General features: G+C 43.6%; 1 non-coding gene across 1 annotated transcript; it reads right to left on the reverse strand.

Moving 5' to 3' along the window:
• Positions 1–15,981: 15,981 nt before the first annotated feature.
• Trnaw-cca (transfer RNA tryptophan (anticodon CCA)) lies at positions 15,982–16,053 on the reverse strand. The gene has a single exon. It is a non-coding gene; the product is annotated as a tRNA-Trp (tRNA).
• Positions 16,054–25,304: the final 9,251 nt, after the last annotated feature.

Genomic DNA, 25,304 nt, shown 5'->3' on the forward strand with positions numbered 1-25,304 from the left:
TGATATTTGACTTTCCGTCAATTTCTGCGAACTGTGACCTCTCTGACAGGAAATCACCAGTCATATAACTGAGAGGATACGCAATAAGCACGCACTTTCACTAAGAGCCGCTTTTGTGTATAGTGTCAGAAGCCTTCCGGAAATCCAGAAATACGGAATCGATCTGAAAACCCTAGTCAATGGCACTCTACACTTCACGCGAATAAAGAGCTATTCGTGTTTCACAAGAACGATGTTGTCTAAACCCATGTTGACTGTGTGTCAATAGACAGTTTTCTTTGAGGTAATTCATAATGTTTGAACACAATGTATGTTCCAAAATCCTGCTGAATATCGACTTTAACGATGTGGGCCTGTGATTTAGTGGATTATTCCAACTACCTTACTCGAATATTGGTGTGACCTGTGCAACTTTCCAGTCTTAGGGTACGGATCGTTCGTCGAGGGAACGGTTGTGTATGATTGTTAAGTATGGAGCTAATGCATCAGCATACTTCGAAAGGCCTCTCGCGCTTGTGGATAAGTGTAGATGGGGCGCGCGGAAGTCGACTCGCTGACTGGGCGGTTCGCACGCGAGGCAGTAGACATCACAGCACCCTCAGTCCGTAAGTTAGTGCTCAACATTTCAGCACACGAGGTCAGAATATCAGCTCACTGGAGAAGCTACTCGGAAACGTTAAAACGATCATTCTTACTAAACTCCCGCTGTTAATTTACAATCTAGTCTACAGAGCATTTTTTGTTGCTAAGGATTTAAATTTCCTCTAGCACACTGAGCAGTGTCCATTGGTTGTACTTCCATGTTCTGTTCTATGATTGTTGTGGAATAATGTGTGTATCAAAGGACATTTTATTTTGAGAATATGTATGCTCTTCAAAATGTATTTTAAATGAACATCCTCTTTGACTTATATGTAATGCTGATCACAATCAGTGCAGTTGAGGTTGAAAGACGGCATATCCATTTGGATTTATGATCATTATGGGGTTGCTTAGCAATACTGTGACGAGGTATGGTTTACCTGACAGTGCTTGTGAACTTAATAAATCTGGTTAATCAGCGGGTTGCAGAACCCTTTTTATTTGGCTACTGTTTCGTTGTTCAAAAAAATGTTCAAATGTGTGTGAATTCCTAAGGGACCAAACTGCATAGGTCATCGGTCCCTAGACTTACACACTAGTTAAACTAACTTATGCTAAGAACAACACACACGTCCATGCCCGAGGGCGACTCGAACCTCCGGCGGGAGGGGCCGCGTAGTCCGTGGCAGGACGCCTCAAACCGCGCGGCCACTCCGCGCTGCTGTTTCGTTGTTGTGTTTCGCTGTTGCTATACTCCGTTCATCATAAGAATAATCCTCATGTAAACATTACATTATGTATACTTCCGCGTTTGCGCGTGGAGGGGAAATCAAACTGTATTGAGTGCAGTCAATTACTACACTCCTGAAAATTGAAATAAGAACAGCGTGAATTCATTGTCCCAGGAAGGGGAAACTTTATTGACACATTCCTGGGATCAGATACATCACATGATCACACTGACAGAACCACAGGCACATAGACACAGGCAACAGAGCATGCACAATGTCGGCACTAGTACAGTGTATACGGGATACATGCGGACGTGCATTGTCCTGTTGGAACAGCAAGTTCCCTTGCCGGTCTAGGAATGGTAGAACGATGGGTTCGATGACGGTTTGGATGTACCGTGCACTATTCAGAGTCCCCTCGACGATCACCAGAGGTGTACGGCCAGTGTAGGAGATCGCTCCCCACACCATGATGCCGGGTGTTGGCCCTGTGTGCCTCGGTCGTATGCAGTCCTGATTGTGGCGCTCACCTGCACGGCGCCAAACACGCATACGACCATTATTGGCACCAAGGCAGAAGCGACTCTCATCGCTGAAGACGACACGTCTCCATTCGTCCCTCCATTCACGCCTGTCGCGACACCACTGGAGGCGGGCTGCACGATGTTGTGGCGTGAGCGGAACACGGCCTAACGGTGTGCGGGACCGTAGCCCAGCTTCATGGAGACGGTTGCGAATGGTCCTCGCCGATACCCCAGGAGCAACAGTGTCCTTAATTTGCTGGGAAGTGGCGGTGCGGTCCCATACGGCACTGCGTATGATCCTACGGTCTTGGCGTGCATCCGTGCGTCGCTGCGGTCCGGTCCCAGGTCGACGGGCACGTGCACATTCCGCCGACCACTGGCGACAACATCGATGTACTGTGGAGACCTCACGCCCCACGTGTTGAGCAATTCGGCGGTACGTCCACCCGGCCTCCCGCATGCCCACTATACGCCCTCGCTCAAAGTCCGTCAACTGCACATACGGTTCACGTCCAAGCTGTCGCGGCATGCTACCAGTGTTATAGACTGCGATGGAGCTCCGTATGCCACGGCAAACTGGCTGACACTGACGGCGGCGGTGCACAAATGCTGCGCAGCTAGCGCCATTCGACGGCCAACACAGCGGTTCCTGTTGTGTCCGCTGTGCCGTGCGTGTGATCATTGCTTGTACAGCCCTCTCGCAGTGTCCGGAGCAAGTATGGTGGGTCTGACACACCGGTGTCAATGTGTTCTTTTTTCCATTTCCAGGAGTGTATAATGAAGATACGTTTTATCCTGTGCGTTACGCGTACATCGACCCAGGGATGATTCGGGGCTACGGCTATACCGGCACATTTAACTTGGGCAGCACTGGCCACGCAAGTGACACAGCTAACCTGCAGTGATGTGAACAGCTGCGGTAAAGACGTAAAAAGAGACGAGCAGAGAACAATATAGCTTTTAATCTCATTTAATTTTTAATCAGAAGGAAATAATGTAGGGCAAAACTCAGGCGATACGCTTCTTAGGTGACCAGATGAAAAAAATGATACGCTATCCATCTTAGCTAACATAGTACTGTAATTAAAAACAAGAGTGATGAAAATACCTGACTTTAACAAGGGTAATTTTTCTGCATAAGCTATGTGTGGTGTAAAAGCGCGCTGGCCGGAGTGGCCGAGCGGTTCTAGCTGCTACAGTTCGGCACTGCGCGACCGCTACGGTCGCAGGTTCGAATCCTACCTTGGGCATGGATGTGTGAGATATCCTTAGGTTAGTTAGGTTTAAGTAGTTCTAAGTTCTAGGGGACTGATGACCTCAGCAGTTAAGTCCCATAGTGCGCAGCGCACTGCCGATATTCACCATGTAGTTAAATATTGAAGTCTTCAAATAATTGAACTGTGTAATGTCTTCTTCACTTAAAACAAGGTTTAACAATCTGTTGTTATAAAATATCGATAATTAAGAATTTACGAGGTGCGATAATAAAGTAATGAGACTGATGTGAAAAAAAAAAAGATGTTGCTTACATTTTTAGCCAAGCTTGGTGTTATCTTCTTCAAAGATTGCACACACTTTTTCCAGGGCTTCCGCCATTGTAGGTAACATTTCTGGAACTCATCTTCTGTAATATCCTCCAAACCTTCGTCACAGCTTTTTGGACATCTTGTGTTGTTTGAAAATGGGGTCCCTGGATCCCCGTTTTGACTCTTAGAAGTAGAGCGATATCTGGTGAATAAGGTGACTGTGGTAGTACTGAAATTTGTTTTGAGGCTGTACTGACAGAGCAGTATGGGATGGCACATATCGTGATGCCGAAACCAATTATCAGCAATGCTGGCACAGGCACAAAGAACTCTTTTACGAAGTATTTCTAAAATTTCTTTGTAGAAATATTGGTTAACTGTTTGTCCAGGAGGCACCCACTCGTTATGAACAATTCCCTTCGAATCAGAGAAGCACACAAGCTTGCATTTCACTTTTGACTTCGACATGCGAGCTTTCTTTGGTCTGGGTGATCCCTTTGTGCTCTTGGCATACCCTCCTCTCCAAAAGCATTCTGAAGCTTACCGTAAGTTGCCGTCGCATTTTCACCCAATTTAAGCCAAAAAGAAATGGCATACCATTGCGCAATATTATGCTGTTCCATTCCCGTGACAAGAGACACAAACACGTGTTAACTTATTACAGCACAACTCACGACTGAGCAATTACATCGATGTGCCGCTTGGACTAGAAGCAGCTTATAGACTGAGGTCAAAGATATTGTGCCTACGCAAGCCTGCACGGTTGCCACATCTTGGACAAAAAAATCAATCTCATTAATTTATTGTCGAACCTCGTATATTTGCAATGAAAACAAGAATTTTGCGTGCGCTATGTCATTAGAAACTAGAAGACGCGCATTATTCGTGAAAATTGATGGATAAGTATGAGTCAGTTAACATATTTTTGATGAATTTCATATTTAAATGATTTAGGTATTCAAACCGAATGAAAAGAAGATAATGTCACAAACAGATTCTAGCAGCCGCCACACAGAATAAACATTTATCATTCTCTGTCGCCACACGAACAGTTGGTGAACAATATAAAATTTATTAACTACTCTTTTTCGAAAAACGTAAAAAAGCTTGTTTTCTTCGTAATCTTGCGAGAAACGTTAAGAACAACTTGTTTCTCGCTATTAACGGTGTCCCGTGTGTTTCACTACAAAGCAGGAAGCACTGACATCCATTACATGATACGTGTTAACAGCGAAACAATCAGAGCACAAGTAGCGTATACGGAGACTGTGACTGTACACGACTTTTTAAATGAAAGTTACGTAGCTAAAGTATGATTGCGACATATGTTGATGGCTGTTACTACATCAGAATGTCTTTAACTTTCTTTTACAGTTACATAGTAATTAGATATCTAATACGTAAGTCGGACCTACACTACAGGCCATTAAAATAGCTACACCACGAAGATGACGTGCTACAGACGCGAAAGTTAACCGACAGGAAGAAGATGCTGTGATATGCAAATGATTAGCATTCCAGAGCATTCACACAAGGTTGGCGCCGGTGGCCACACCTACAACGTGTTGACATGAGAAAAGTTTACAACCGATTTCTCATACACAAACAGCAGTTGACCGGCGTTGCCTGGTGAAACGTTGTTGTGATGCCTCGTGTAAGGAGGAGAAATGCGTACCATCACGTTTCTGACTTGGATAAAGGTCGGATTGTAGCCTACCGCGATTGCGGTTTATCGTATCGCAAGATTGCTGCTCGCGTTGGGTCGAGACCCAATGACTGTTAGCAGAATATGGAATCGGTGGGTTCAGGAGGGTAATACGGAACGCCGTGCTGGATCCCAACGGCCTCGGATCACTAACAGTCGAGATGACAGACATCTTATCCGCATAGCTGTAACGGATCGTGCAGCCACGTCTCGATCCCTGAGCCAACAGATGGGGACGTTTGCAACACAACTGCACGAACAGTTCGACGACGTTTGCATCAGCATGGACGATCAGCTGGGAGACCATGGCTGCGGTTACCCTTGACGCTGCATCACAGACAGGAGCGCCTGCGATGGTGTACTCGACGACGAACCTGGGTGCACGAATGGTAAAACGTCATTTTTTCGGATGAATCCAAGTTCTGTTTACAGCATCATGATGGTCGCATCTGTGTTTGGCGACATCGCGGTGAACGCACATTGGAAGCTCGTATTCGCCATCGCCATACTGGCGTATCACCCGGCGTGATGGTATGGGATGCCATTGGTTACACGTCTCGGTCACCTCTTGTTCGCATTGACGGCAATTTGAACAGTGGACGTTACATTTCAGATATGTTACGACCCGCGGCTCTACCCTTCATTCTATCCCTGTGAAAACCTACATTTCAGCAAGATAATGCCCGACCGCATGTTCCAGGTCCTGTACGGGCCTTTCTGGATACAGAAAGTGTTCGACTGCTGCCCTAGCCCGCACATTGTCCAGATCTCTCACCAACTGAAAACATCTGGTCAATGGTGGCCGAGCAACTGGCTCGTCACAATACTCCAGTCACTACTCTTGATGAACTGTGGTATCGTGTTGAAGCTGCAAGGGCAGCTGTACGTGTACGCGCCATCCAAGCTCTGTTTGACTCAATGCCCAGGCGTATCAAGGCCGGTATTACGGCCAGAGGTGGTTGTTCTGGGTACTGATTTCTCAGGATCTATGTACCCAAATTGCGTGAAAATGTAATCACATGTCAGTTCTAGTATAATATATTTGTCCAGTGAATACCCGTTTATCACCTGCATTTCTTCTCGGTGCAGCAATGTTAATGGTCAGCAGTGTACTTCCATGAGCGGAGCAATCGTCGCGTTTGTGTTTGCTTACACCAGGTTTATTCTTACGGTGAATGAAGTACATATACAGAGCCAAGTGTGTTTTCGGAGGGCGGCGGCCGGGCAAGTACTAGCAGGCGGACCGGTCGTCTGCACTCCAGGTGCCGGGCGGCTCTTTCACTCAAAGTGGACTTCCTGCTAGGAGACAGAGTCAACAGCAAGGTCGAACGGGACCCGCTGGTTTCTGTGGGCGCTTGCTGACTCATTATCCGATAGCCGACAAGTGTTGTATCTAAAAGGCGGAATTCCTCTCACGCAACACGTTGCCTTAAGTCGAATGCTACTTGTCGCCTACTGTTGCCAATTTTTAGTGTGCGGCATTGAACCGTGCTACAAAGTTGCTCTGGCCCAGAAAATGTGTTGCACGGTATCGCATGCTGCAAGTTACCTGTGTTTGTAGCATACGCCTCAGTCAATTCCACTAAAGCAACATCAAAAGAGTGCATCGAGTAGCAGCTACTGCTTTCTTGGTCGTAACCTTGAGTAACAGAAGAAAAAGAAAAAGAAGAAAGCCAAGATGGTGGAGAAGAATTTTTCGGGAAATTCACGAGGGACGATGAAACTTTGATTAAAAATTATACCCGAATGAGTTTAGAAGATTTTAGGTACCTGCTGCATAAAATCGCACCACTTACAAGAAAATGAGACACCAACTTTCGTGAGGCAATACCGGCTGATGTCAGACTATTAGTGACTTTGAAATATTTAGCTACAGGTGATAGCTATCCTTCACTGATGTACATGTTCCGAATTTCAGAACCAAGTATTTCAAGAATTATTCTTCAAGTATGCACAGCTATAATACGTTTTCTACAAGATTTTGTACAGGTAAGCAAGAAAACAGTGTCATAACAAACTTATGCTTGTGTAATACACTTTTGATATTGAAAAATCTTGAAGATACAAAATATTCAGTTTGAAATGGCGTACTGTACGTTTATAGTTTTTAAATTTTATTCGAATTACATTGTAGTATTTCATTTAAGTTCACAATGCAGCTAGGTCAAATAAAAAAAAACTCAGTCAGTATTCGTAAATCACAATCCCCTTCATGTTGTTCTGTCGTGTTAGCGGAGGTTGAAGAGTGAATCAACGAAGGACTGTGTACTTCCCATCCGTCATCAGGAACGAATAATTTGCAGGACTATTGGCAAGATTTTCTTCATCGTATCTACTATTGTGTCTCACTGTTTAGAGGCAAAAAAAAAAACGCGTGGGTGTTTTCAGCTCGTTACTAAGTGCAAGTAAGTAGGAGACCGAGTTGATAGGAGCTGAAGGGAGACCAAGAGATGAATACACTAAGCAGTGCGAGCAGTAACTGGGCTGGCCACCGGTGAGGACCCTGACGTGCTGGACGTCCGTTGAACCCCCTCGGCCCGCCCACAACAGTCGTGCCCATCCACTGCAGCCTCAAGCTGTGTGGCCGAGGCCATCACAGCCTGAAGCTACGTGCGAAGCGTCACCAACTCGGCTCGCATCCGCACACAACAGTCACAGTCCCTGTCCGTACCAAAGACCGTGGAAAACTAAACTATGCAGATAAACGGACTATCTGCACGCGCTGCTCCACGGTGCTGTAGACCCTGACGAAAACGCAGGAACTGTGTCTAGATTAACACGCAGAGATTCAAAAGCCTAACTACCGAAGCACTCAGGTGAAACTAAATTACTCGCCCCTGATTATGAACTTGTAATGTGCCACAAAATCGGTTTACTTTCCGACGCAAACGAAAACGCGAGAGCTTTGGCTATTAGACATGAAATAAACATGCAGAAACGCAGGACATTAAACTATTGAAGCACACATATGATATTATAAAATTCGCTCCTGTTTAGGAACTCGTAAAAGTCACAAAATCGGTTACTTCCGTGTTGCTGCTTGTGCCACTGACAGCTACTGCTACCTTTTGGAAAACCGGATGAAAATTAAAAGTACGGGGTACTTAAAATATTCAGTCAAAACAACTTTCATAGCGTGAGGAATGTTTCCTGAGAGTTTGTCCGTACCTTTTTGTAACACCCTGTATACTTACAAAAACTTCCAAACACCATAGCACTATTCATATTTACCATAATGTTTAATTACTACAATTTTCATAGGTTCATGGTTCTATTCATATTTATTATTTGCTTTGCAATCATTCAAAAAACTGATATCATCTTTTATAAGTTTCTAAACTGTGTACAGCTAAATTACAATTTGTAATTTAGAACATCTGTTTCCTAGATCATTTCGTCTGTTTGTCATCAATAAAAACACTATTTCAGTACTGGTATTGAATCCTGTAATACTCATTACAAAACACAGCAATTTTTTTTTTTCAAATTTGACGTATTAATTTGTTTGTTCTCGGATTCACAAGGAACAATAACGCACAACTGGGAAACATTACCAACAAGATTAACTTTACAAATCAAAATTTCTCTTATACTAGAACTCATCCTATATTTTATCTTCATTAAGCTCAAATTTCATTCTTTGATACTGAAATGTAAGAATAAATAAAACTTTATGAAATATGGGGGAAAAATTATCAAACATGTGAAATACATGAGATGAGTAAAATATGGGAAACACTTGAAATACGAGATACCTGTCAAAAATACAAGAGGCAGGAGAAAATGTGGTAAAATGCGGCGGACCTCGTAAAATACGGGAGACCTGGCAGAAGGCAGGTTATCGGCGCATGTTTGTCCTTCGCGCAGCAGTACCCACTGCACAGGTTTACTACCCATAAATAAATGTTGTCGCTTCCAGAGAATTCGAGAATCGTGTGCCCGAGTTAGAAAAATAAAGTTGGCTGCCCTGCACTCACTCACAGCGCGTCGCAGTTTGCTGAACTGCAGGGGTTTCCCGCGTCTGTCCGCGCCACTTGCGAGCCGACGAGAGGCAGAGCGCCGTGGTCATAGATAAGGCGCTAAATAAACGTGGGAAGCAGCTGCGCTGACAAAAAAAGTGAAGCCACTTAGACTCACATTGACATTGGGAGTTAAGGGGCAGAGTCGTAACATCCATTGTCTGCTGGACTTGGGCACAGTGCAGTCGCGTGATATCAAGGGATTCCCCCCTTTGCCTGCTCCGCTCAGTATCTCGCTGACGACAGCAGAAGCAAGAGATGACTCCCAGCATGTGACTGTGTGACTGCCCGCCAAGTGAGCTATGATGAAAAGGGCAAAACTTACGTACCTAACAGAAGTGAGGTAACGGTACTGTGATTATGAGCTGAACAATGTAGATATTTCTCGACGAGGTACAATTTTAGGTAAACCCACTTTGTCCAATGTTTCTACGGTAAGATCACGCACCTGATAGGCGTTTAGAATATGCCACAATATTTATTACTTGATTACAATTTTTTCCTCACGTTTAACGGCATTACAGACCACGTCCAATAACTACGAGGTATTTCAGGAAGCCCAAAAGCGTTTTATTCTTTCTCTGCCCACCTTTCACCTCTCTTTTGTGCAGCCACTGCTCTGCTTTTGCTCATCATGGAAGTCCTTAATGTTGCTGTTGGTCGGTCATCATTGTTCGGCCCTCCTGATTCAATTCAGTGCTCTAGAGATCCTTCCTTACTTCCTTGAACCAACTTTAGATCTGTTATCCAATACGTTAAAATCTGCTTCGTTAGTCAGGTTTCATCCATCCTGAACAGATGTCAGTAAAACTACACTCGTTCTTTCGTTATTGACTCCATCGGCTGCTCTTTCATCCATGTATCACTTTTTTCTTCCCCAAAGTCTACACTGTCTATTATACTAGGATTCATTATTTTGTGAAGGAAATTGCGCTCAATTTTGTTGGATTCTCTCAATCCAGCGTTTCCTGTCATTCTGAGGGATTCACTTGTGTACAGACATTTAGTACTGAGCTGTGTGTAGTAGTGCTCGAGTTTCGCCTTTTTCTTGCATAGGACTGGCGCCTTACGAAAAACGGTGGTCGTCTTCTCTCGTCTGGTGTCGCAAGCTTCTTTTCTGCTAGTTTTCATCTGCACTCTCGCCAAGGTCTCTGGAACTGTCCACCTTTTCTGTTTTACCATACTCTGCTGTTAGGTGATGAAGTACTGTTGGGGTGTTTGTTATATATGAGGGGCGTTCAACAAGTAATACAACACTTTTTTTTCTGAGAGGAAATCGGTTTTATTCAGGATTCCATTCCAATACACCATATTATTCCCCACACTTTTTGCTACAAAACTCTTATGCCCCATTCTTGCGAGGACCTGTAGACCTGCATGGTACCACTCTACTGGTCGAAGTCAGAGCTAACATCCTGCAGCATCAGTAGCCTCTCCATCATCCACATACTGCTTCCTGTGGTATACATCCTTTGTTGTGCATAATATGTGGAGGTCGATTAAGAGCGAGATCCGGGCTGTAGACCAAGTGAGGTGGTGCTGTGGTTACCATACTGAACTCGCGCTCTGAAGGCCGACATTTTCAATCCCACTTCCGGCCATCCTGATTTAGGTTTTCCGTGATTTCTCTAAATCGCTCCAGGTGAATGGCAGGATGGTTCTTTTGAAAGGGCACGGCCGACTTCCTTCCCCATCCTTACATAACACGATGAGACCAATGACCTAGCTGTTTGGTCTCTTCCTCGAAACAACCCACCTACCTGGGCTGTAGAGTAGGTGAGGAAGAACAGGGCGATGAAGATTTGTGAGCTCTTCTTGTGTGCACAGATGTGTGTAGATGTTGCATTGTCATGGAGAAGGAGAAATTCGTTTGCATTTTTGTGGCGTCGAACACGCTGAAGTCTTTCTTCAGTTTCCTCAGGGTAGCACAATACACTTGATACTTGATCGTTGTCCCACAAAGGACGACACCTATCAGGATAGCCAGTTCGGAGTCTCATCAGAACGTCGCCATGACTTTAGTGGCTGAGGGTGCGGCTCTGAACTTTTCTTTGGAGGAGAGATGATCTGGCACCACTCCATTGGGATTGTTTCCGGTTCGAAGTGATGAAGCCGCGTTTCATCGCCAGTAATGTCTGACAAAAAAAATTTCTCACAATGATCCTCATAACTTGCAAGCTACTCCGCACAAGTGGACTGTCGTTGGTCTTTATGGTCTTTCGTTAGGCGGCGAGGAACCAGCGGTGGACGACTGTGTCAGCACTGCTGACAGAGACCTCCATTTGCACAGCGACATGTTTGATTCTGATCTGTCGATCACCTCGTTCCAACATCGCAGGAATCACAGCTGCGTTGCAGCAGGTCGGGACGCGGGAAATCGGATCTTGTTGCGATGATGACAGACGCCTCGCTCAACGATTCACTGAGTTTTCGTTCACAGCCAGGTCTCCGTAGACCCTAAATAACGAAGAGTGTGAGGTCATCCACATGAGTCCTTAAAGGAACTTCTCTCCATTTTCAGGGGGAAGGGAGGGGGAGGGGAGTGGAGGAGCATAGAGCTGGAGGTAGCCCAATTGACCTATTTTCCTGTCAAAATTAGAACTTCCTGCAATGACATCATTGCAATGTTACCATATCTACCGCTGCCATATTCGATCCGCTGTCTTGATTAAATTTGGCAGCAATGCAGAGTGGTGACGCTCTCTTTGCACTACTGCTTGTAGACTTAGAGAAAGCTTTTGACAATGTTGACTGGAATACCCTCTTTCAAATTCTGAAGGTGGCAGGAGTCAAATACATGGAGTGAGAGGCTATTTGCAAAATCAAATGGTTTAAATGGCTCTAAGTACTATGGGACTTAACATCTGAGGTCATCAGTCTCCTAGAGTTACAATTACTTAAACCTAACTAACCTAAGGACATCACACACAAGCGTGCCCGAGGCAGGATTCGAACCTGCAATCCCAACAGCAGCAGCTCGGTTCAGGACTGATGCACCTAGGACCACTCGGCCACAGCGGCCGACGGCTATTTGCAATTTGTACAGAAACCAGATGGTAGTTTTAAGAGTCGATGGGCATGAAAGGGAAGCAGTGGCTGGGATGGAAGGGAGACAGGGCTGTAGCCTATCCCTGATGTTATTGAATCCATATATTTAGCAATCAGTAAAGGTCACAAAAGAAAAATATGGAGTTGGAATTCAAATCCACGGAGAAGAAATAAAAACTCAGAGGTTTTCTGATGACATTGTAATTCTGTCAGAGGCAGCAAAGAACCTGGAGCAGCAGTTGAACAGAACGGAAAGAGTCTTCGTAAGATGAACAAAACCAAACGATGATAATGGAATGTAGTCTAAATGAATCAGGCGATGCATAGGGATTTAGATTAGGAAATGACGCACTTAAAGTAGTAGATGAGTTTTGCTATTTATGGAGCAAAATAACTGGTGATGGTCCAAGCAGAGAGGATATAAAATGTAGACTGGCAATGGCAAGGAAAACGTTTCTGAAGAAGAGAAATTTGTTAACATCGAGTATAGATTTAAGTGTCAGGAAGTCTTTTCTAAAAGTATTTGTATGGAGTGTAGCCATGTATGGCTGTGACACATGGACGATAAATAGTTTAGTCAAGAAGAGAATAGAAGGTTTCGAAATGTGGTGCTACAGGAGAATGCTGAAGAGTAGATGGGGAGATCACGTAACTAATGAGGAGGTACTGAACAGAACAGTGGAGAAGAGGAATTTGTGGCACAACTTGACTAGAAGAAATCGGTTTGCAGGGCATGTTCGGAGGCATCAAGGGATCACCAAGCTAGTACTGGAGGGCAGTGTGGAGCTTAAAAATCGTAGTAGGGGCCCAAGAGATGAATACACTAAGCAGATTCAGAAGGATGTAGGGTGCAGTAGTTGCTCAGAGATGAAGAAGCTTGCACAGGATACAGTAGCATGGAGAGCTGAATCAAACCAGTCTCTGGACTGACGACCACAACAACAACAGTCAACGATTTTGTACCTATGGGTCACTTCTGTGTATCTGTTATTATTAATTTTTTCTAACCGCCCACTGGTTTCATAGTAGTAGTGTTTTATAAAGTTGGGAAGTAACTTTATACAATATATAACGCAAAATTACAGCATGGCAAAGTAGATAATAATAATTTGTTCTCAAATACGAGGGTCGTTCAGTAAGTAATACCCCACATTTTTTTTAAAAAAGGCATTAATATATATAGACAAACGTCCTTGTTGGTGCTTCACATTTGATTTTTATTTTGTGCGGTGGTGAATTTTTGAACCGCTCTGACAGATGGCAGAGCCGTAGTACGGCGTCATAGCGGCGTCTGCATACGACTCACGTTACAAGCAGCGTGCTGTTATTGAATTCTTGTGTGCAGAAAAAGAAACCGTGGTGAACATCCATGAACGTTTGTCTGCGGTGTATGGCGATGCTGCAGCTGATAGGAGTACAGTTGGGCGATGGGTAAAGAGAGCTGCAGCCTCAGGAAATGCGGAAACAGAGAGCTCTACGATCAGCTACGCTCGGGACGTCCTGCCACAGCCACTGCTCCAGACGTGCTGAATCGTGCGGATGCCATTATTCGTGCCCACCGGCGCATCACAACCCGACAGTTGGCTCTCCGGTTTATGGTCAGCATTGGAAGTGCGTCTGCAATGATCGAGACTCTCGGATATTTAAAGAGGTGCTTACGATGGGTTCCACGAACGCTCACAGTGGACCACAAGATTCAAAGAAAGGTCATTTCATCCGAATTGTTGGAGCATTTTGCGACCGACGGAGAGGCCTTTCTGTCACGGATCGTTACGCCAGAAACAAAAAGGCAGTCCATGGAGTGGCATCATCCTCATTCACCACAAAAGAAGAAATTCAAGACAACTCCCTCTGCAGGAGAAGTCATGGTGAGTCTTCTGGGATTGTGATGGCGTCATTCTCGTGGATGTAATGCCAAGAGATTGGACCAACAATTTAGAGGCATACGTGAAGACTCTGAATAAACTCAATAGCCGTCTCTGACGTGTTCGATCGGACAAGAATCCACCAGAAATCTTGCGTCAACACGATAATGCACGCTCACACACAAGTCTGAGAACACGGGAACACATCGTCAAATTGCCTCATCCACCCCACAGTCCAGACCTGGTACCGTCGGACTTCCATCTCTCTGGGCCGCTTAAAGATTATCTATGGGGAACACACTTTGAAGATGACGAGAGTGTCAGTCATGCAATGAAAACATGGCTACGTCTACAGAGCAAGAGCTTTTACCAACAGGGAATACATGCTCTTCCACAACGTTGGCGTACGGCCATAGAACGTGATGGAGACTACGTAGAGAAACAGGACATGGACAGGACATGTTGATGTATATTGTCAAAAAATTCTGACCATTAGCAACAAATATGTTCTGAGAAAAAAAAGTGGAGCATTACCTATTGAACGACCCTCGTACTTTATGTAAAATTGTGTAAAAACCTAATAAAAATATTCGTGGAGGTATGTTCTATCTATGCAACTAGTTGAAGACAGTTTGTTTACTGGCTTATGCGTTTCGCTTTTTTTTTGTGGAGCATCTTCAGTAGCCTGTAATCCATGTTTCTTTTTATACATATAATAAACGTATTGTGTGGTAGTTACAATATGTTACTACGTTACATTTCGTCACGTTTTTCTCTTGGTTTTAGGTTAGAATCAACTTTTGTAGCACAAATTTCGTCATGTGAAACAATAGTTGGGTGTTAAGTTTTCCAGCACTGTTCGCTCATGTGTGTGGTCCTGGAGATGTGTGCATTAGTCTCTATGCTCCAGTTGGCCGATTTCTGCCGTTCTTTCACCCTTGTTTTAACACATCGCTTACTTCACTTGCTCTTTACATTTTTATGTTCAACATGTGTGTCGTGTTGCCAACTGTCGGTGCATGTTTATCTTTCACACACATGGGCTAATAGCGCTGGAAATCGTAACACCGATGGATAATTCCACATCACGAAATTTGTGCTACACATGTTCACTCTAACTTAAAAACAAGAGAAAATATGACAAAATGTAACATAGTATCATATTGTAACTACCACATAACACATTTATTACATGTATAAAAAGAAACAGTATTATAGGCCCCTGAAGATGCTTCACAATTAAAAGAAGCAAAACGCGTATGGCAATAAACAAACTGCATCCAATTAGTTGCACAGGCGGAACATAATTTCATGAATTCTGAAGCAGTTAAGGAACGACGGAAAACAGGAAAAATTACTAATGTTTAAGTCACCTGCCGCCTGCAGTCTATCATGAAAGCTGGAACTCTCACTTGTGAACGCTTGGTTGACTACCACTGTGTTAGACAGAACCGTATAGTAGATTTTATAGTCAGTTCTACATAGAGAGAAGATACTGCAGTTCTCTACTGTATCAAGGGATACGTTAGAGTACAGTGACAGTAACAAATATACATATACAGTCCTGTGGACATGGATTGTTTCAAAGTTAAGTATTTTATCTTGTTGAAGTTATAATAAAATAGTCTAATATTTTTTTGTCTTTTGTAACTACTCTGCCACCTCTAGAAGTAACACTAAGAACCCACCAAAGTGCCGAAGAGTGTTCCTTTCGTTCGGGACAACAGCAGTAATGCAGAATTGGAGAGGCTTCCACACCGTACAAAGCTGTGTCAGACCAGACTTCGGACTGCAGACCACAACACATAGAAATTAGAGGACTACTTTTCAACGATGGACTGTTTGACGCAGCGTTCCAACGAGTTTCTGGAGTACCTTTTTTCATTGTACACACTCGTTAGTTCGGAACTAAAGTGTGAAATGCGTTAAGATGTGTTCATTCGACAGCACTCTGAACACATTGGAAGAGATGAAAATAATTTGACCCCGACGTGATTTGAACACGCAACCTTCTGATCTGGAGTCAGACGCGCTACCGTTGCGCCACGGAGTCAGCTAGCATTCATATATTTCCAACAAAAACTTATGTTGTTGCGGTTGTTAACGTCTAATCTTGATTTCAACTTCTTTTTCTGAGATATTGGTATGCAGAGGCGTAGTTGGACCGGAGCAACCGGGCCATTGCCCTGGGCCACCCGAGCATGACTGGGTCCTGTTGCCCGAAAAAAAGAAATGAAATAAAAACCAGAAAGATTAAAGTAGAAAAATTAATAAAATCGGTGAGCCAAATGGTCTTTCCTTATATTGAACTGAAATGAACGTATCGCATTACCGGCCGGGGTTGTTCTGCTGTTTGGTGGAAGTCTTTCGATTTTGACGTCATTTCTCCGAATTGTGTGTCTTCGTTAGATGAAGTGATTAGGACAACACAGACACCGAGTCTCCGAGCGAAGAAAATTGCCGACCCGGCCGGAAATCGAAGCCGGGATCCTGCGATCTAGAGGCAGAGAGGATAACCACTTTGTTTTAACATCAGTATCGAAATGACTTTGATCATCATTTTTATTTAACTGATGTAGGCATGTGTGCTCAATTATGGAGATATGTAAACAGGCAGAGTGCAGAGCTGCGGTCGGCATCTTCGAGGTAGCGATGAACTGAGAATTTTACAGTACGACCATTTCACGAGTATACCGTGAATATCAGGAATCCGGTTAAACATCAATTTTCCGCCATCGCTGCGGCAGGAAAAAGATCCTGCAAGAACGGGGTCAACGACGACTGAAGAGAAACGTTCAACGTGATACAAGTGCAATCCTTCCTCAAATTGCTGCAGATTTCAATACTGGGCCATTAACAACTGTCAGCGTGGGAACCATTTAACGAAACATCATCGATATGGGCTTTCGGAGCCGAAGGCCCACTGGTGTACCCTTGAAAACTGCACGACACGAAGCTTTAAGCCTCGCCTGCGCCTATCATCATCGACATTGGATTGTTGATGACTGGAAACACGTTGCCTGATCGGAGAGTCTAGTTTCAAATTGTATCTAGCGGATGGACGTGTACGGGTATGGAGACAACTTCATGAGTACATGGACCCTGTATGTCAGCAGGGGACTGTTCAAGTTGGTCAAGGCTCTGTAATGGTGTGAGGTGTGTGCAGTTGTAGTTATATGAGACTACTGATACGTGTAGATACGTCTCTGGCAGGTGACACGTCCGTAAACATCCTGTTTGATGACCTGAGATCTGTTCATGTCCATTGTGCATTCAGACGGACTTGGGAAATTCCAGCAGGAATATAGCATAGTATACTGCGACACCCCATGCGTCCAGATTTGCTACAGAGTAGCTCCAGAAACACTCTTCTGAGTTTAAACAGTTCCGCTGCCCACCATACTCCACAGACGTGAACATTATTGAGCTTATTTGTGATGCCTTGCAACGTGCTGTTCAGAAGAGACCCATATTTGTACTCTAACTAATTTATGAACGCCTCTGGAGGGTTCATGGTGTCAGTCGCATCCAGCACTACTTCAGACATTAGTTGAATTCATGCCACGTCGTGTTGTGACATTTTTGTCTTGTTCCCTACACGATATTAGGCAGGTGTACCAGCTACTTTGGCTCTTTCTCAGTGAACTTGGCTTGCATCATGTTCTAGTACATCTCTTTCACTTGGGACATAGACCACGGACTGTGGACTTTCTGATGTTAACCTTAGGACATTAAAGGCGTAATCGTAGAATTTAATTATACATATTTTATTCAAGTAAATTCATAATTTATAGTTTATGCTCTAGTCAATTATAAGTTCTCCAGTGTACGAGATGTCCCGTTTTCAATCCTATACTTACAATACCAGTTTAGCGGGAACCACGAATTAGTATGAACTGCAATCGTAAATTTTATCTAGGATTAAAATAATGGAAAGTGATTTTCGAAACCATTCCAACGCAACAATGTGCAAACCAGTTTAGTTAGCAAACGACGGTGAGTTCAGAGAGTCTATTTAGCCTACTCGAAAACGAAAGGAGACATAACAGAGAAGCTAGAAATCACAGAAGTGTTACATGAAAATGGTTTAAATTTAATGATACATTCATTTAAGACACGCTTTTCACATGACACTGGAAGCTAAAGCGGACCAGATAGCGCGATTCGCAAACATTTCGAAAACTTTCGCTCACTTTCAGGTGAATAACACTGTACGTAGACAGTTTGGATACACATATTCCCCGTCAGGAGGTAACGGGGTACGACCACCACTTAAACTAATCGTGAAAAATTCGCAAATAACCGTGTCGAACCTGCGCCAATACGGGACAAAGGCGGAAGAAAAAGATGGAGTGTAAAAGTTGAAGAGTGTGGTAAGAGAAACAAGAAGCGAAAAATAAGCTGAAGATGTGAACTGAGGTTTGTGGTAGGGATGACATTGGAGTACGGTAGTTCATGTAGGCGTCTCGGTTGTAATACTGTGGTAGTGTAAGATCAAGCATTTTTGCTTGGTAAGCAAGCAAACCCGGGTTCAGGTCCCACCTGGGGCATAAATTTTAATTTATTTCTTCAGCTTCCGTCATTATCGCAACAACAAAACCGAGAAATGCTATCAGTTGTTATCGATTTGTAGGGAAATGTATACTGGAGCAAAGGAGCTTCAGTTAGTGAAGAAGTTAGATTCATTGCGGAAGACTTATAAGAAGCGTAACTAAAGTGGCGCTGACTAGTTACAGGATCCAAGATTTGAGTGCTTTTACGTCATGAACTTATTGTAAGAGCGAGATAGCCCTTCAAAAAAAGCCACAGTTTCAGCAATAAATACGTAAATACATCTTCCCTTATCCTTATGTAACGTTTGAAGCTTGTTATAATAGGTGTGTACGTGTCCGTCACGATTAGTTTTAGTGATTGTGATAGTATTGAACTTATGAACTCTAGGTTTTAAAATGAATTTCCTGTAACCAAATAACCTAAGCCGCTGACTTTCGGGACTAGCGTCTCGCTGACGAATGTCGTTTTTATTAAATATCTGGATCTAGTAATGAATACTGCATACTGCATAGTATACTGCCGAAATACAAGGGATGGGCAAAATAATGTGAACACTTGCACTTACTTGGGAATGGTTTATTAATGAGGGGCCGGCCGCTGTGGCCGAGCGGTTCGAGACGCTTCAGTCCGGAACCGCGCTGCTGCTACTGTCGCAGGTTCGAATCCTGCCTCGTGCATGGATGTGTGTGATGTTCTTAAGTTATTTAGGTTTAAGCAGTTCTAAGTATAGGGGACTGATGACACCAGATGTTAAGTCTCAAAGTGCTTAGAGCCATTTGAACCATTAATAAGGCGTTGGAGCCTCATTTGCCCCTAATACAGCTGTGATTCTTCTTGGAATACTGGCATATTATGATTGCATACTCTCCAGTGGAATGTTATGCCACTCTTCCATCAGAACCTCTTCTAACTCCTGTAGTGACGAGGGAAGCGGAAATTTGTTCCGGAACCTGTGCTTCAGTACCGCCCACAAGGGTTCCATAACGTTCAAGTCCGGGAACTGTGCTGGCTAGGGAAGACGCTGCAGTTCAGTTGCGTCCTCCTCATACCACGATTTTACTGTCCTGGCTTTGTGAATGGGTGCAGTATTGTCCTGAAATATGACATCATTGTGGGGGCACAACATTTGAATCATGAGGTGCAGGTGATCACCTAAAATGTTCACATAATCGTTGGCTGCAACAGGGTAACAGAGTAATGATGAGACTAGCACAATACCATGGTATGCCTGCCCACACCATCACACTTCCACCTCCATGCTGTCCGCCCCCGGTAGCTGAGTGATAGCCGGCACGGTAGATCAGCGTGTTCGGTCAGAGGACCAGCTGCTCCCTGTAATAAAAAAAACTGAGTTAATGGAATAATAACGAACTGAAACTGGTCTCTTTCGACGTTCGCCCAGAACAGATACAACGAACGAAAACGAACCAAATGAGATAAAAAAAAAAAGTGGTCAGCGCGACAGGATGTCAATCCTAAGGGGCCGGGTTCGATTCCCGGCTAGGTCGGAGATTTTCTCCGCTCAGGGACTGAGTGTTGTGTTGTCCTAATCATCATCATTTCATCTCCATCGACGCGCAAGTCGCCGAAGTGGCGTCAAATCGATAGACTTGCACCCGGCGAACGAAAAAAGAAAAAAAAAACTGTGTAAATGGATCAACAATGAACTTGAACGGATGTCATGGGACGTCCGCCCCGAACAAATGCAACGAACAAAATGAGATTTGAAAAAATGTGGTCAGCGTGACGGAATGCCATACTATGGTTCCCTAGTTCGATTCCCGGCTCATCATCTCATTTCCATCGACGCGCAAGTCGCCCGTTGCGCAAGTGGCGTCAACTCGAAAGACTTGCACCAGGTAATCGCTCTACCCGACGGGAGGCCCTAGTCACAAGACATTTGATTTCATTTTACTGATCAGTCGTGCAACATTTATGCTCCTTACACCGTGTTTTATCCTTTTTTGCGTTGGTTGTCGTCACTACTGGTTTCGGTATAGTACCACGTCCATGAATATTCGCTTTATGGAGTTTTCGGCAGACAGTGTCGATAGATACGGGGTCTCGAAGATGGCTACTGAGCTCTGCAGTCACTTCAACCACCGTAGTTTAATAGTTTTTTGACACAATTCGTGTTAGCGTACGACGATCTCTCTCATTTATTGATTTGTGCCCAGTATTACGTATACACGCTGAAGTCTTTCCATGTTTTGCGTAGGCTGTCACGACTGTTGAAACAGTTGCTCTTGAAACATTCTATGAGTTGGCTGTCTTTGTTACTGATGCTCCAGCAAATTGACCCTGACAGTCTGCCCTCTTTGGAACTCTATTAGGCCTTTCATTCCACGTCGACCTCAGCCTCTGAATGCAAATGCGAAGTGAGCACTACTCGTAAACTACCTGCACTGATACAGTGTGTAGTCCGTACTGAACACCCACGGTCCAGCGTGACACGCACGTTACGTGTGTTGTTGACCGTCAAACACAACCATTCCATAATTACCACTGTTCACATTATTTTGCCTATCTCCTGTAAATGAAGCGAGCGAGCATTCATCTTCACAAAGTTGCGATAATCATTTGGCTCGCTTTTCCTCAGGTTACGTAGTAAATTTTCGTGTTTTGATCTTCCTCTCTTCTTACAGCATTCGTTCAAGGCACGACTGCTACCTCTTTTCTTCCTGCGGGCGCAAAGCCAACACAGTGTGAAATAACAACTTTCCGTGTCTCCGTGGTCACGCCGATATACAGGGTGGTCTATTGATAGTGACCGGGCCAAATATCTCACGAAATAAGCGTCAAATGAAAAAAAACCTACAAAGAACGTAACTTGTCTAGCTTGAAGGGGGAAACCAGATCTAATCTATGGTTGGCCCACTAGATGGCGCTGCCATGGGTCAAACGGATATCAGCTGTTTTTTTAAAGAACCCCCAACTTTTTATTACATATTCGTGTAGTACGTAAAGAAATATGAATGTTTTAGTTGAACCACTTTTTTGCTTTTTGATACATGGCGCTGTAATAGAAACGTATAAGTACGTGGTATCACGTAACATTCCGCCAGTGTGAACGGTATTTGCTTCGTGATACATTACCCGTGTTAAAATGGACCGTTTACCAATTGCGAAAAAGGTCGATATCGTCTTCATGTATGGCTATTGTGATCAAAATGCCCAACGGCCGTGTACTGTGTATGCTGCTCGGTATCTTGGACTTCATCATACAAATGTCCGGACCGTTCGCCGGGTAGTTACGTTATTTAAGGAAACAGGAAGTGTTCAGCCACATGTGAAACGTCAACCACGACCTGCAACAAATGATGATGCCCAAGTAGGTATTTTAACCGCTGTCGCGGCTAATCCGCACATCAGTAGCAGACAAATTGCGCGAGAATCGGGAATCTCAAAAACATCGCTGTTGAGAATGCTACACCAACATCGATTCCACCCGTACCATATTTCTATGCACCAGGAATAGCATGGCGAAGACTTTGAACGTCGTGTACAGTTCTGCCATTGGGCAGAAGAGAAATTACGGGACGTTGACAGATTTTCTGTACGCGTTCTATTTAGCGAGGAAGCGTCATTCACCAACAGCGGTAACGTAAACCGGCATAATATACACTAAAAGGGCAACGGAAAATCCACGATGGCTGTGACAAGTGGAACATCAGCGACCTTGGCGGGCTAATGTATGGTGCGGCATTATGGGAGGAAGGATAATTGGTCCCCATTTTATCGATGGCAATCTAAATGGTGCACTGTATGTTGCTTTCCTACGTAATGTTCTACCGATGTTACAACAAGATGTTTCACTGCATGACTGAATGGCGATGCACTTCCAACATTATGGATGTCCGGCACATAGCTCGTGTGCAGTTGAAGCGGTATTGAATAGCCTATTTCATGACAGGTGGATTGGTCGTCGAAGCACCGTACTATGGCTCACACGTTCACGGGATCTGACGTCCCCGGATTTCTTTCTGTGGGGAAAGTTGAAGGTTATTTGTTATTGTGATCCACCGACAACGCCTGACAACATGCGTCGGCGCATTGTCATTAGGGAAGGCGAACTACTCACTGTTGAGAGGAATGTCGTTACACGTATTGCCAGATGCATTGAGGTTGACGGACATCATTTTGAGCATTTATTGCATTAATGTGGTATTTACAGGTAATCACGCTGTAACAGCATGCGTTCTCAGAAATGATAAGTTCACAAAAGGTACATGTATCACATTGGAACAATCGAAATAAAATGTTCAAATATACCTACGTTCTGTATTTTAATTTAAAAAACCTACGTGTTACCAACTGTTCGTCTAAAATTGTGAGCCATATGTTTGTGACTATTACAGAGCCATCTATCACAAAGCGAAAAAAGTGGTCCAACTAAAATATTTATATTTCTTTACTACTACACGAATATGCAATAAAAAATAGGCGTTCCTATTTTAAAAAGTGCAGTTGGTATCAGTGTGACCTATGGCAGCGCCATCTAGCGAGCCAACCATAGCGCCATCTGGTTTCCCCCTTAAAGCTAGACGAGTTTCGTTCTTTGCAGTTTTTTCGTTTGACGCTTATTTCGTGAGATATTTGGCCCGGTCACGATCAATGGACCACCCTGTATAGCCACTCTGATGGGCTCCAACGAGGGCCAACGGGGTATACGGTTCCCGCACCGAACTCGTGACGTCACACTAATCGGCTTGTCTGTCACACTTCGCGAACGCTCGAATCCGTGCAGGCCTCACGGGAATCAATATTTAATTGAAAAGTATCCGCTAAAGGTCTCAGTTTTGTTGTTCGCTATCGAGAATTTGCAAGTATTTAAACACGCAGTCAAAAGTTATTAAACTCGTCTGAAATAGTTACTCGCTCCCTGCCGAAGACGGCTGCTGGCACTCGTAAGAACCTGCAGTGTCACGTACTGTGACGTACGCGCCACGGGCTGTCTTTCTCGTTGGCCTCGCGCCGCTGGCTGTGACGTCACAGGTGTTCTCTCTCCCCCGCCACTATGTTTGTCAGCCACTGCTCCGACAGTCATCTGTGCGTGAACGATTAACATTTTATGGGTAAGGCTTATGTTGTTGTTGTGGTATTCAGGCCAGAGACTGATTTGATGCAGCTCTCCACGCTAATCCTATTATGACATCTCCCTTACTGTATGAATACATATGATTTATTTACTGGTGCGTTAATATAATTACTTACATATTTGCACCTGGAGTGGACGTTAGTAAGGGTGATGCATAACAAAGTATTTTTGTTGTACTTATCTTGTAATTTACGTGAGTCGGGTAGCTGGTGATTCCTTCTAATTAAAACTCCAGGTCATAGAATTTGCGGAGGTTTATTTGTTGATGATAACATTTTTCCAAACGCATTGTAGGATATATCAAACTTCACATATAGTCTCTTTGACAGTCCAACAGCTGACAGACTTACTTACTGACCGAAAAGACTGGACTACAAAGTGAATCCCTAGGCGAACTGACGCTGCACTGCCGCGTTTGGTTATATATATTCCAAACAATGAGTATTCATTACTTCAATTATTACACCATCGTGAAATTAATAGTTACAATTAAAAGTTACAAATATGCAGAAGGTTGACAATCAGATTACTTTCAGCATAAAATATTAGTTCATTACAGATGAGCTTTATGTTGGAAATTGTACAATTTAAGATTGAAAATTACATATGACTTTTTTACAATAATTTGTTTCATTAATTTAATAAATACAAATCAATTATCGATTAGAAAATATTGGTAACATTTACATAATATATACACAAGTTGTTTAACCTCTTTAATCGCTCATAACTTTGAAATATGCATCCAATCGTAAGTAATGGAGTTAATTACATGTGCTAACAATGATCAATTACTTATTTTAGTAACAGTATTAATTCTGGTTTACAAATTTGGGTTTGAAATTACATATCACTTGAAATTACTTGAATTTAAATTTGGTTCTTGCTGTTTGATCGATTTACAAAAACGTTTTCCAAACTGCACTTTCGAGATGTCATTGCAGTTAATTAACGAAAGTAATAACGATGCTAACATTTACAACTACTTCTAATCAAATGAATTACATAATGATTATTATAGTTGTGAGTAAATGTTGATGGTTCTAAGTAAATGTTGATGGTTCATAGCGATTATTATGTTACATATTTATATATTATTTAACTATTCGCAAATTTTGTTTAAATGTCATTCATAGCATTATATAGAACAATTACATAACAGGAAAAGTTGCCATAGTGGCATGACTTTCATTCTTTGTGTAACAGAAAGTGCCGATACCTGGCTACAAATTCCGGGTTCGAATATTGTTGTAATGCTGGGGTCAGGGGTGGGGTGCGGGGTATGTTTCACTGTGCAAGCTTCTTCATTTCCCAGTACCTACTGCAACCTACATCCTTCTGAACCTGCTTAGTGTATTCATCTCTTCTCTCCCTCTACGACTTTTACCCCCCCCCCCCCCCTCCTGCTCCCCACGCTGTGTTCCGATACTAGACTGGTGTCCCTTAATTTGAACCCGTAATGTAACATGTATCTAGGAAGCCTGCATACTTGGATCACTACATAAACAATCAAACCAGTCGTATTAATGAGTTTTATTACAATACTTAACTTGGCAATCTCACAGATGTGTCGCAACCAAAGGGCGACGTATAAAATAATCCATCTTCTTCAGTATAGACAATCCCAGGTCTGTGCTATGTAGAGAGTACAA

The sequence above is a fragment of the Schistocerca gregaria genome, chromosome 9, assembly GCF_023897955.1.
Source record: "Schistocerca gregaria isolate iqSchGreg1 chromosome 9, iqSchGreg1.2, whole genome shotgun sequence".
In the NCBI taxonomy this organism is placed as follows: domain Eukaryota; kingdom Metazoa; phylum Arthropoda; class Insecta; order Orthoptera; family Acrididae; genus Schistocerca; species Schistocerca gregaria.